Below are 13,897 nucleotides of genomic sequence, written 5' to 3'. Positions count from 1 at the left end.
CTTGACACTCAGATCAGAAAGTTAAGAAACAAGGAAATCCCAATGGTGAAAGTCCTTTGGAACCACCACAATATTGAAGAATGCACCTGGGAGACACGGGAGTCCATGCTCCAGCAATACCCCCATCTGTTTTGAGGTGAGTGTTAATAGTCTGTATGTGTTTTTGTGTGTATGTTATGTTGTTTGGTATGCATGTACTAGTTGAGGAACATTCGGGGACGAATGTTCTTAAGGGGGGGAGAATGTAATACCCGGCTAGACTCCGGTATCGGAATTCCTACCGTCCGGTGGAATCTCGGATGTCGGAGACCTCTAGAAGGGTAGAACTGTGTTTTATAAAAATGTTTTAATGTGTTTTATGATTTTTAAGTATTAAATAAAATGAGTTTTTTTGCATGAAAATAGCATTGGAGGAAAACCCAGGTTCGGCCGCCGAAAGTCAAGTTCGGCCGCCGAACATGCATGCGTTTTGGAGGCACGTTAGGCCCCCGAAAGCATGAGTGAGGGAAGTTCAGGTTCGGCCGCCGAACCTCATGTTCGGCCGCCGAACATGGCATGCATGCGGAGGCACATTCGGCCCCCGAACGTGGTCTGGCCAGCCACTATAAAAGGGTCCCTTAGCCGAAAACGGGCGAGCTTTTTCCCATTTTCGGCCAAGGTGAGCTTTCTGCCGTCCCTCACCCATTTTTGATGTTCTTCCTCTAAATCTTTCAAGATTTTCACTTGTTTTCACTTGGTTTTGAAGATTTAAGCTTTTGAAACAAGTTTTGGAGCTTTGGGAACTCAGGAGCTCATTTTCGAGGATCTCCAAGTTTAGGTCGTCTCCCTCTCGATCTTCAAGAGGTAAGAGCCGATCTTAAGCTCCTTATGTGTTTTAAATAAGTTTTATGCAAGATCTATGGGTAGAAATGCATGTTAGGTTATATGTTGAGTTTATGGGTTATATTGATGATTTGAGCAATGTAGCTTGATTGTGTGTGATTGAAGTGTTGTAGATGGGGTATATGCATGTTTGAGGCCCCTAGGAACTTGTATGCATGCTTTGGTTGAAAAATATGCATGTTTGGAAGGTTTGGAGGCGAAATGTGCAAAGGGAGCCAAGTTTCTGCCCTTGGCAGAAACCAGGTTCGGCAGCCGAAGGCACTTTCGGCCGCCGAACATGGCTGGGAAGGCAGCCCTTCGGCTGCCGAAGTTGCCCCCGAAAGAGAGACTTTCGTCTCTGTCGGGCAGTTTCGGCCGCCGAAAGTGCCGCCGAACATGCATGAGTTTCGTCTCTGTCTGGGAGTTTCGGCCGCCGAAGGTGCCGCCGAACCTGCATGACTTTCGGCTCTGGAGGGACTTTCGGCCGCCGAACCTGCCGCCGAAAGTGCCCTGTTCAGCCATTTCTTGCATGTTTTTATGTGATATTTTCAGGATGTTTTAGGGGGTTTTTGGGGAATATTTTAGAGTTATGTTCAGGTATGTTTGGTCCCTCATTTGAGTCCACCTGTGTAGGTTCGGACCCGAGGAACCGAGGACCCCAGCAGTGAGTTCAGCTGCTTCGGTATTGTCAGAGTCAGCCAGAGGTGAGTGGAACTAAACTTAATCTTTTAAAACTAAATGTTTTATCATGTATCATGCATCATGATTATGCAATAGGATGATTGCATTAGTTTTCACGAATATGCCGCATCGCATAAATTGTTGTTGATGTGGGTGAATGTTGGATGACCCAGTTAGTCCAAGACAGGAAGACCAGGACCCCATGCTACGGCCTGGCACAGAGTAAGAAAGACCAGGCCCCAGTCTACAGGCCTGGCACAGAGTAAAACACGGTTATGGGACTTGAAGACCAGGAGCCCAGAGGAGGCCCTGGGAAAATGGTAAGTAATGTATGTATGACAGGAAGACCAGGACCCCATGCTACGGCCTGGCACAGAGTTAACTTGGACTATTTGGTGACAAATTCACCCAACCCTTATGTGAATTGTCTGTGTTATGATGCATTCCATTTGAGCATAGTGTTAATGTGTTTTTAATAGCTCTACTCACTGGGCTTTTAGCTCACCCCTCTCCCTTTACCCCCAGGCTTGCAGGTACAGGATAGAGCAGGAGTCCGGATAGGATAATGAAGTCTTGTTTATGTAATAGCTAGCAATGGACATGATCAAATTGTAATGTAAAAGTACAGTATAGTTATGTAATGAGTTTTATGGATGTTAGTGTGTGCTTGACCATAGAGTGTTGTATCCCTTTTTATACATGATCTTAGAGGTTTTGATGATGTTTATGTAAACCAGCTCAACACAGGTTATGTTACCCTTTGAGGGCACAGATGAGATCCCACAGAGGGATCAAAGTTATGTTCATATTTATGCACAGGTTGAGTTTGGTTGATGTTTATGAAAGAAAAGTTTTAATTTTTATGCATGTCGTTGATCATGTATGGGATTATACAGGTTTACAGATTTTATGTCAGGCTTGCTACGGGTCCCGGCGGCCTTAAGTCGACCCGGATCCTAGCGCCGGTAGCGGTCCGATTTTCGGGTCGTTACAATTCGGATATGCAAGAGTATTACCATCAAAGCTAATGTATCTTACGGATCTCTCCATCTCCTCTCAACCCAGAAATTGGCTAACATGCAATTTAACTTAGCACAAAACTATTTAGGATAGCAAAATAGTGCCATAGAATAAGAAGACATTGAAAGAACTGAAGATTGAATAAGAAAATAAAAGCACAAAGTCTGTGTGTACATAATACATTTGTAATAATGGACTATATATATTTTTGAAGTTATATATATATATATTTTAATTCGAGACACGTGCATTGTGTATACTTGTGAGACTAATATAATAAAAGTGAGAAATTAAATTATTGAATTTTAAAAATATAAGAATTAAGATATAGATTTATTTAAAGTCTAAGGACTATATTATCATTTGTTTTCAATTTTTTAAACTCAATTTAGTCATTTTCGATATATCAAATTGAAATATTAGACTTTATTATAAAAAATTTAAAGAATCGATTATAATTATAAATTCAAGCAAATGTTTGAATTTTTTTTAATTCATGATAAGCCTTATTGAAATTATATCGATAGACAATTATATTTCAATATCATTTATAAATATTCATAAATTTGCCCTCATTTGCTTTATTATATATACTACAGATATATAAATTAGTGTATTTATTTACCCTCTGTTTGGAATCACGAATTTTATAAAAATTCAATTCAATTGAATTCTTTTCTTTCAAAATTCTTGTTTAGAATAAAAGAATTTAAAATTTCTTAAGTTGAAAATTTTTCATTATGTATGGAAATGAAATCATGAATGATTTTGTAGGAATTCATTTGAATTTTTTTCTTGCAAAATCATTCATGCCAAATGATGAGTTTGTTAAGAAACGAATTATACTTCTTGCATATTGATGTGTATTCAGTTTTGTATAAGAGATGCTATTTATATTTTCCCATAAGCTTAACTCATGTGCAATACAAGGTTTAAAAGAATCCAGAAAAGAAAATAATACAAAAGTCTTTAAAAAACTCAAGCTAAACTAATTTGGGCTAAACGAAATCCTTCTACAAAGCAATATAATTTTAAAGCAACACAACTCAGTTAATCAGGTCGTTATGTCAATCATCAGACCTTGCATTGACCACCAAGTCGTCCGGCCATCTAGTCATCAATTTGGTCATCCGATGACATCATGTTTCCAGGTCATCAAGCCGTCTGTCATCAATCTAGTCATCTGGTGACATTAGGTCAGCCATCAGGTCAGTCATCAGGACATCAAGCCAATCGTCAAGTTATCTGGTCGTCAATCACATAACCAGGTCATCTCGTCTGGTCATCCACCAGGTTGCCAAGTCATCTCTTTTAGTCTGGTCATCTGCTAGGTTCTCTTTTGTATGGTCGTCTAGTCGTTTGGTCATTTGCCAAGTTGCTAAGTCGCAAGGTTGTCTATCATATGGTCTTCTGGTCGTACCAAGCCACTAGGTCATCTCGTCTGGTCATCTGGTCCACCAGGTTGTCTCCTTCTACACTGTCTCATCTGGTTGTCCAATTGTATCCTTCTACACCCCTCTTCAAGTTGGAGCTAGAAGAGACACTAGAGACAACTTGGAATAAAAATACTGGTGTAAGGCAGCTGATAAAGGCTTAGTGATTAGGTTTGCGATCTGGTCCTGACTTGACACATGTGAAGTAATTAAAAAATGTTTCTGAAGTTGTTCTCACACAATATAATAGTCAATATCAATGTATTTTGTCCTCTCATGGTAAATCAGATTAGCTGCAATTTGAAGAGCGGCCTTGTTGTCACAATGAAGCTGGATTAGATAACTAACTGGAACTTGCAAATCTCATAAAATAGAAGTAATCCAAAGTAATTCATAAACTGTTGTAGCCATGGCCTTATACGCTGCCTCAGCAAAGGACTTAAAAACAGTAGTTTGCTTTTTTATTTTCCAGAAAATCTATGAAGATACAAGAAAGACCTCAAATCCAGTTAAAAATTTTCGAAATAAATAACAAGATGTCCAATCTAAGTCACAATAAGTAGTGACTCAAAAATCACAACTAACAAAAAAACAAAGGTTAGTGTTAACATTAGCTTTCAGATACATTAAAACATGCATGGTTGCTTCCCAATGTGGTTTTTTAGGGGCAACCATAAACTGGCTGAGGTGATGTACATCATGGCTAATATCCGGCCTAGTGAGATTAATATAGAAAAGCCTTCCAATGAGCCTTCTATAACAATTTGGTTTAGTAAGAGGCTCACCTATATCTGGTGATAGATGTGTAAACCTCTAGGTAGAGAAAACAAAGCAGGCTTATAATTCAACATACCAATATCACCCAACAAGTCAGTGATAAACTTTGCCTGACTAAGAATAGTGGCTTGATCTGATTGAGTTATTTCAAGCCCAATAAAATATTTAAGATGCACCAAATCTTTGATAGTAAATTTATTATGCAAAGCAGCTTTAACAACCGCAATATCATCAAGAGAAGTGCTCGTCCATAATTACATCATCAACATATATTGAGAGTACCATAAAAGAGTGTCCTAGATTGCTTAATAAACAAATGATGATCATGGAAAGACTGTTTGAACCCCCCAAAGACTTGAGGAAGCTAGTGAATTCAATATTCCATTGTCTAGAGGCTTGTTTTAAGCTATAGAGAGATTTTTTAAGCAAGCAAACTTGGCATGGTAAGACCTTATGATATTCTTGAGGAGGTAACATATAAACCTTCTCATTTAAAGTGCCATGGATAAAAGCATTATTAATATCAAGCTGAAAAACAGTCATTGCCTTATAGTGGCTAATAGAATCAAAATCCTAACAGTTGTTAGTTTTGCAATAGATGAAAACCTGTCTTTAAAATCTAGACCCTCAATTTGATTGTAGCCCTTGGCTATCAAATGAGCCTTAAGCCTCTCTATCTCACCTGTAGGTTTATAATTCACTTTATAAACCCATTTATTCTCAATTGTATTTTTTCATTTAGGCAAATTAGTAAGAACTCAAGTATTATTCTTTTATAAAGCCACTAACTCTTGCTGCACAGCAGCAACCCACTGAGTATCAAGGGATGCCTATGTATACATAGTGGGCTCATTAACAACAACTATATTATGGACAAAAGATTGATGGTGTGGCTCAAAGCACACTTCAAAATAGGCTGAGTTCAAAAGAAGCAAAACTCACAAAGTATTGTAACCAAGCTGGTCTGTGAATGGTTCTAGTGGACCTTTTTAACTCCATAGGAGAAGCAGAAGGTACAGCATAAGAAGGAGATGGACTCAAACTGTCCTAGTCGAGCACTGAGGTAGGAACAAAAGGTATAATGACTTTATCTACAATATTAGGCTCAATAATGGAAATAGGAATCACGGAGGATGAATTTAAATTTATATCATGGGCATAAGAAAACACACTTTCATAAAAAAACTACATGCCTGATAATCAGAATGTTATTTGTTTGTAAATCATAAATTTTGTAAGTCTTACTTGTTCCTCCATATCCTATCATAACTACTTTAACAGACCTTGACTCAAATTCACCTTTATGAGGATTGACTCTAGTGGCAAAACATAAATACCCAAATTTTCTGAGATGTGTATAATCTAGAATCCTTTTGAACAACCTTTCATAAGGACTTTGCTAATTAAGACTGGCAATAGATATTCTATTTATGAGATAAGTGGCTATCAGAATACATTTCGACCAAAATTTCTTTAGCAGGTTGGCTTGAAGCCTTAAGGCCCTGACAGTGTCTAGGAGATGTCTATATTTCCTTTACATCACTCCATTTTGTTGTGAAGTGTAAGGGCAAGATCTTTGGTGAATAATACCCTACTTTTAAAAAGGTTTTGGCATTCTCTGCTCAAGAATTCATGCCCATTATCAGTTCTTATAATTTTGGCTTTAGCCTTAAACTAATTTTTAATTAGTTTTAAGAATCTAGACAGAAAATGCATACTCTGACCTTGGAATTACATCATAAAGGTCCAAGTAGCCATAGTGTGATCATTAACAATAGTTAGAAAATATCTTGCTCTAGTTAAGGCCCACAAATATCCACATGCAATAAATCAAATAGTTTTAAACTCAAATTATGACTTGTAGGAAAAGTAAGCCTAGGTTGTTTTGCCAATTGACAAATTTCACATTATAAAATTTCCATTTCTATCATACCTAAGACCATCAATATATTTTAGTTTGCCAACAGAAACATGTCCTAGTTTGTCATGAATATCCTAAATACTAAGCATGCAAATAGATTTATATGACATATTATTAAAACTTTCTTTATTCATATGAGAAACAGAAAGTATTGTATTTACAAAGGATTGAAAAGAAGAGATAGTGTGCAGTATTGTAGACAAGACATTATAAACCTGTGATGCATCAAAACTCTTTCAGTTTATTTTGTATAAACCTCATCTTTCATTTCTACAGCTACCACTTTTTCAATTAGAGGGTCCTGTATGAAGCAAAGATGAGTGTGAAAAAATAATAATATTTTGCTATGTTATATCAACTTGCTAACAAATAATAGATTATAATTAAAATTTGAAATATCGAGCACATCTCTTAAAACAATAGAATCAAATAAAGAAATTGAGCCATCATGTGTTACTCTAGCCATATTTCCATTAAGTAAGTAAACGGACACACACTTTTGTACTTTAGATAAATTGGTGAGCAAATATTTATTTGGCGATGTATGGTCAGTGGTACCAATGTCTAAAATCTAGGTTATATTATCATGCATCTTATTGTTTCAAGTATTAGCAGAATTGTAATTACCAGCAAAGATGTGTGAGCCACAGCCTAAGCTTTCAGTAAGCCTTAAACTTGCATCAGTAGTAGTAGTTGTTAAGGTTGTTTTTCTCTTTACTAGCCTTGAGAACTCCTATTGAAGATTACTCAAGGTTGCACCAGTCTCATCAATTTTAGTACCATCATGTGCTATATCAAGAGGACTGTCTTCCTCAAACTCAAGACCGTTAGTTATGGCCACCAATTTCTGGCCAGTGTTTCTATCTCTATCATGCCTAGCATGTTACCCTCCGATCTTGGTTTTATTCTTGAACCAATCTGGATATCCTATTAGTTTGAAACATATATCCCTAACATGGCTATCCATGTTACAATGACTATAGTGCCCTTTCTTTGGATCATATTTTTTCTGTTTTCCATTTTGTGACTGATTAAATAGCACCAAGGTTTCATTGGAATCATGGTTTTTTTTACTCAGAACCTCCTTTTGAGATTCATACTTAAGGGCCATAGAATATACTCGGTTTATAGATGGCAGGGGGTCAAGAACCAAAATTTGGTCTCTCACATAATTAAAACTCTCATTTAAATTCATCAAGAACTGTATAAGTCTATTCCTATTATTCATATCATCCATGGCCTTAGACGCTCCATAGGAACATAGAGGTAGAACTTCTATAGACCCTAACTCATCCCATAGCCTTTTTAGACGAGTGAAGTAAAGAGAAACAGGAGAATTTTCTTGAGAAATAAGGGAGATCTATCTATATAATTTATATATTTGAGTACCATTACTCTCCCCAAACCTCTCTGTAATCTCACATCACAAATCTCTTGAGGACACCATATATATGAAACAATCTATGAGATCCTTTGAGACTGAGTTCAAGATTCAAAATGTGACCATATAGTCTCATCTCTTCCATTATTCAAAGTATTTATTGTCTTTACTTGGCATCAGAACAGTGCCATCGACAAAACCTAACTTCTGCTTGGTTCCTAATGTTGTTCTCATAGCTCTATTCCAAAATCTGAAGTTTCTACTCCCTATTAGAGAAGCTAAGACTAGAATCATACCTGGATGATCTGATGATTGTAGGCAGAACGGATTCTCGCTCACCGCGTCCACTGCATAGTTCCTACCATGGGCATTGGATTTGTCATTCCTCTGTCTTCTTATGTTCTAGCTAAACGGACTGAGTCGAATAAAGGTTGCAGCCTTTACTGAATCTTAACCCTAGAAACTCGCCCGCTCTGGTACCATATTAAGAAACGAATAATACTTCTTACATATTGATGTGTATTCAATTCTATACAAGATAAGCTATTTATACTTTTCCATAAGTTTAACTCATGTGCAATGCATGGTCTAGAAGAATTCACAAAAGAAAATAACACATAAGTCTTTAAAGAACTTAAGCTAAACTAATTTGGGCCAAACAAACCTTTTTTACAAAACAATATAATTTTAAAGTAATACGACATAGTTAATCAGATCGTTATATCGGTCATCAGACCCTACATTGGCCACTAAGTCGTTTGGCCATCTAGTCATTAATGTGGTCATCCGGTGATATCATGTTGTCAGGTCATCAGGCCGTCTGGTCATCGGTCTAGTCATCTGGTGACATTAGGTTGGCCACCAGTTCAATCATCAGGCCAGTTGCCAGGTCATCTCGTCTGGTCGTCTGCTAGGTTGCTAGGTCGCCTCATCTAGTCTCTGGTCGTCCGCCAGGTTGCCAGGTTGTCTCTCGTATGGTTGTCCGCTAGGTCGCCAGGTCATCTCCTTCTAAACTGTCTCGTCTGGTCGTCCGGTCGTATCTTTCTACAGGATTAAATTTCTATCTAAATTATTGTGAATTTTACCAAAAATATTAAAAATTTCCTTTAATATATTTATATATATATATATATATATATATTATATTTATATTTATTATACTATGTTTATTAAAAATACTTAAAAATTAAACTTAACATATCAATTATAAGCAAATCCCAAATCACCAAAAAAATTTGTAGCTGAATTGGATGTCAGCACCATAAAAAATTCAAACAGTAGAATTAGCATTAAGAAATGGTGAACCCACAGTGGATGTAATTACACATGCATTAGTCTCCTGCATGAAATGTTGATTTATTCATGGAAATGTATTAATAATATATAGCTTAGCAAGCAATTCGATAATTATGTGATTTAAATTTTGAATATTTTTTTTATAGGTCAAATTGTAATCAACTTAAAAAGTTTAATGTTGCAACTTGAATCGAATAAAAGTAGGAATTTATAAATAAATGTATCTTTTTTCTATCTTAAATTTACTCGTGAGACTTCGAAAAATATATTAAGGTTAGAATTTTGAGAATTTTAAGAGATTGTGTCTCCCTTCTTTTCATCATTGTAAAATTTTATCGGTGTATTGTCTATATATATTGTCCGTATACATAAATTTTACGATGGAATCACATTAAATTTTTTATTGCTTTCTTTATTATTGTGATTCTGAGTATATATATGTTTCTAAATTTGTGCATTTGTTATGAAACAATGCATATCCCTTTCTTTATTATTGTGATTCTGAGTATGTATATGTTCCTAAATTTGTGCATTTGTTATGAAACAATGCGTACAAGAAACCAACATTCTTGGCTGTGCTTGGTAATTTTATCCAATGGCAAAATGACATCAAAATACAACAAGTTCATTTTGTTTTGGATGTGCTTATGAACAACTTAACGGATATAAACACAAACACCCTGTTTTCCTTGGTGGCAACAATTCATCACCTTCTTTTTGTGTCCTTTGCCCGAAAGAGGCAAGAGGACATTTTCAAGCTCTGTTGATCTTCTCAGAGGCCTCGGAAGATCCACCAGGTTTCTGGGTATTCTTGATTGGATAAGAAGATTCCATTGCAATTCCACATTTTCCAGTATTTGTGTTAAACACATTACGTTGGATCCTGAAATATCCATTCTCTCCCCAGTCACGTCCCCATGAATTTCTAACAATCCAGTAGTCCATTCCATTTTCTGATCCATATCCCACAATGACAACTCCATGATCTAGTGATGATCAATCCACTGAATAAACCCTGAAAAAATTGTTCATCTTTCAGCCTGTAACTCAAATAATATATTCAACTGAAGAAAAAGAAAGAACTCACCGACTTGTAGAATTGCAATCCCATGCCGCTGGCTTCAATGGCAACACTCACAGGCTGATTTGCCACAGCTTTCTGTAAGGCTTTCTCATCGAAAGGAGTAACATCTTCAAACCCATCAATACTAACAGCCTTGTCGTTCAACTGCAAAAGTCCAAAAACACCAAAACCCTAGAATGAAGAACACCTTTTTTTTTTTTTTAATCTAATCATAGATATGTTGAGCTGGACTGAAACTAAATATTATTCTCACTAAATCAGCCTAATAAGGCTCACTTAAGAAAGAAGAGTGTTGAACCACTCATTCCATTGCTCGTCGATACAGCTAAGCATTATTTTGGTGTTACAAGTTTCAACATGATTCAAAAGAAACAAGAACGTTACTTGTATATACGGACCTTGGATCACATGTGCCCTTCAACAGCAAGGTATGGCTAGTCTTGGTCGGTTTCAATGCCGCCATTCTTGAGGATGAACTGGAAGGCGTTGTCCATGAGACCTCCACTGCATCCTGCATCGATTACCCTGTCACAGTCTAGCAATTCTTGTTCTGATGGAGAGATTAGCTCTCCTGTAACTATTTTGTTTATTCCTTCTGCTGTAGCTATGGTTGAGAATGCCCAGCAACTGCCTGCACCAATAAACGAGTCTCTTTAAGTTCATTACATGTTTGTGTAGTAAGATCAAACATGCCCGAATTAGTGCATATGTCCCGGCGCTCATGCATGCACGATGCTCCTTGCAGATCTCACTCTTTATAAATGCAACTATCATTATTGCCCTGTAATGCCTTATCAGGTGTTTGGTTTAAGTATTAAATATAAACTCATAGCTAATATATATTTAAATAGCTAAATTAAATATTTAATAAAATATTAAAAAAATAGAGAATAGCTAATAGACAACTATGAGGTGCATTTTTTATTAGCCTGTTAATTGTTTTAATTTTATTTTTTATTTACATCATATTACTCTTTTATAATTTATTAATTATAATTTTTTGAATTTAAAATTTTTACATCAATAAATTATTTAAAATTAAAATACATAATACAAAAATTAAAAATATTATAAATAATAAATAAATTAGTTATAATATTCATTATTATATAATAAAAATGATGCATGTGTATAAAATAGTTATATTTTAAATTATTATATATGCAGTATAATAAATTAATATTTTTATATTTATCTTATTAACATAACCGATAGATAAATACTCTTATTAATTATTTTACACTAATAGTAATGATTATACATAATTTATCAAACACTTAAGTATATAAGTTAGAATCAATTATCAGCTATCAATCTATCTGTTATCTGTTATCAGTTATATTCAATAATTAAACCAAACAGACTCTTATTGTTTAATTATGTAAATGTAAGAAAAATAAAAATTTATTATTTAGTCCTTAGAAAAAATTTATTAGTTTGTCTCTTAATTTTAAATTATATATTAAAATACTCTGACATTTTAAAAAGTCGACTAATTAATCTTTCATCAGTTTTAGTCGTTAAGTATTACAAAAAAATCTAATATATCCTCAATATACTAATGAGTTTTTCAAATCAAATGAACTAAATAATAAAGTACTTAATAATTAAAATTAATAAAGAAATTAATTAGTAAAATTTTTAAAGCATCATAGACAATTTTAATGTATTTTTCAAAGTGAAGGGATTAAGTAACGAGTTTCTCCATAAAGACTAAATAATAATTTTTTCTAAGAAAAATGATAAAAAAGAATTGCTTACCACAACTTCCTTGATCTTTGATTGGATTAACAGCTCCTTGCTTTCTCCAATCCACGGATTCCGGCAACTCGTCACCGGCCCTGAAAGCATACCTTCGGCTAGGGTTTCTAGACTTCATTAATCTACGTTAGGCCCTGAAAGCATACCTTCGGCTAGGGTTTCTAGACTTCATTAATCTACGTTTAGGATCACTCTTTGTGCCCAAAAACATGGCACGGTACTCCTCATTGGTAATATCAGCAAACCTAGTCAATCCAACCTCGTAGCTGTGGTTTTTAGAGTTATGCTCATCAATGAACCTCAAGTTATACTTAAAAATCTCAAACCTCATCTCCCTCTCCCCTAGCTTATTATAAGTTTTATGGTGCTTCGCAAGCCACCAGTTGCATGTTCATGACTTGATAATCACTTCTCCAGCTTTTAGGATGATGATCAATGTTATAGCTGATAATAGACATGTCCTTAGCAGATGAGAGAGTGAAGAAAAGGAAGAAAAGGGAAGATAATGAAATTGGTAGAGCCATGGTTGATAAGTGCTGCAGAAGATTTTGGATTGAATTGAAAAGAAAGAATGATGGAGAAGGATACATGTGAAGAGAAAGGTGGTGTGAATTTATAAGGGAGAAAAATAATTTACTAAAGAGGTGGGTGGTGAGAGCTAAGTCGTAGAAGTAGGAGTAAAAAAGACATTGGTGGGTCGTTTTGGGCAACTTAGAAATTCAAGGCCAATGTCAAATCCGAGTCCTAAGGTAATTGTAATTCGCAAGTTTTACTTACAAGAAAATGGATGACTAGCCTTTCAGATCAAATGTTTCCCTTACCGGCTAGTCAAACTTTAACAGCCTAAGCTATGGTTCACTTCGTTAATAATTTTAAAAATAATATTTAATATTTTAATTCAGCTAAAATATTATTATTTAATTATTAAAATACTAAATTTAAAAAATTATTTTTTATAATATTTAATTAATTATTATTAAAATAATTATTCGCTACTAAAATAATTAATATTTTCGAAGGGACGGAAATTTTTATACAGAATTTACTTTATACCTTTAATAAATTAGAAATTAAAACACTATATATTTATATGAAGGTACTATTATATTTTGAATAAATTTACTTTAATTTTAAATAATTTGTAATTGTAAATATATTAAGTCAATTATAGTAAACCTATTATTTATAATTGAATATTCTAATTGTTATATGTGATAAATACCTAATATTATACTTAACTATATATGGAATTTTATTTAATTGTTTGCACCATAATTTAGTTTTAATTATTTAATTTTCAATTAATTAAAGTTACAAAATTTACGTTAAATTATTAAATGTCCAACCAACAATTTTAATTACCACATGTTAAATAAAAGAGAGAATTGTTAGGCGAAGGTTGGATTTAGAATTAAATTAAAATAAATTAATTAAATATGAAAATTTTATTATTTATAAAAATTGAATTGATTTTAAATATAAATCAATTCAAATTGAACCGATTTAATTTGATTTGATCGGTTTAACTTTTTAATAAATTTTTTATTTTTTATACCTTATTTTCAGTATTATAAAATTTAATCAAAATATTTCAACTTTCGATATTATCTAATCTCTTTTTATTATAAAAATAATATACTATTGTTATTAATTGGTTCAATTCGATTTTATTAATTTTTTAT

The 13,897-nt window shown here is 34.2% G+C and overlaps 1 pseudogene; it reads right to left on the bottom strand.

Annotated features, from left to right (window-relative positions):
* Positions 1-1,919: 1,919 nt before the first annotated feature.
* LOC110627612 lies at positions 1,920-12,739 on the bottom strand (annotated as a pseudogene).
* Positions 12,740-13,897: the final 1,158 nt, after the last annotated feature.

This window comes from Manihot esculenta, chromosome 12 (genome assembly GCF_001659605.2).
Source record: "Manihot esculenta cultivar AM560-2 chromosome 12, M.esculenta_v8, whole genome shotgun sequence".
NCBI lineage: Eukaryota > Viridiplantae > Streptophyta > Magnoliopsida > Malpighiales > Euphorbiaceae > Manihot > Manihot esculenta.
This window is presented reverse-complemented; position numbering and strand designations above follow the sequence as displayed.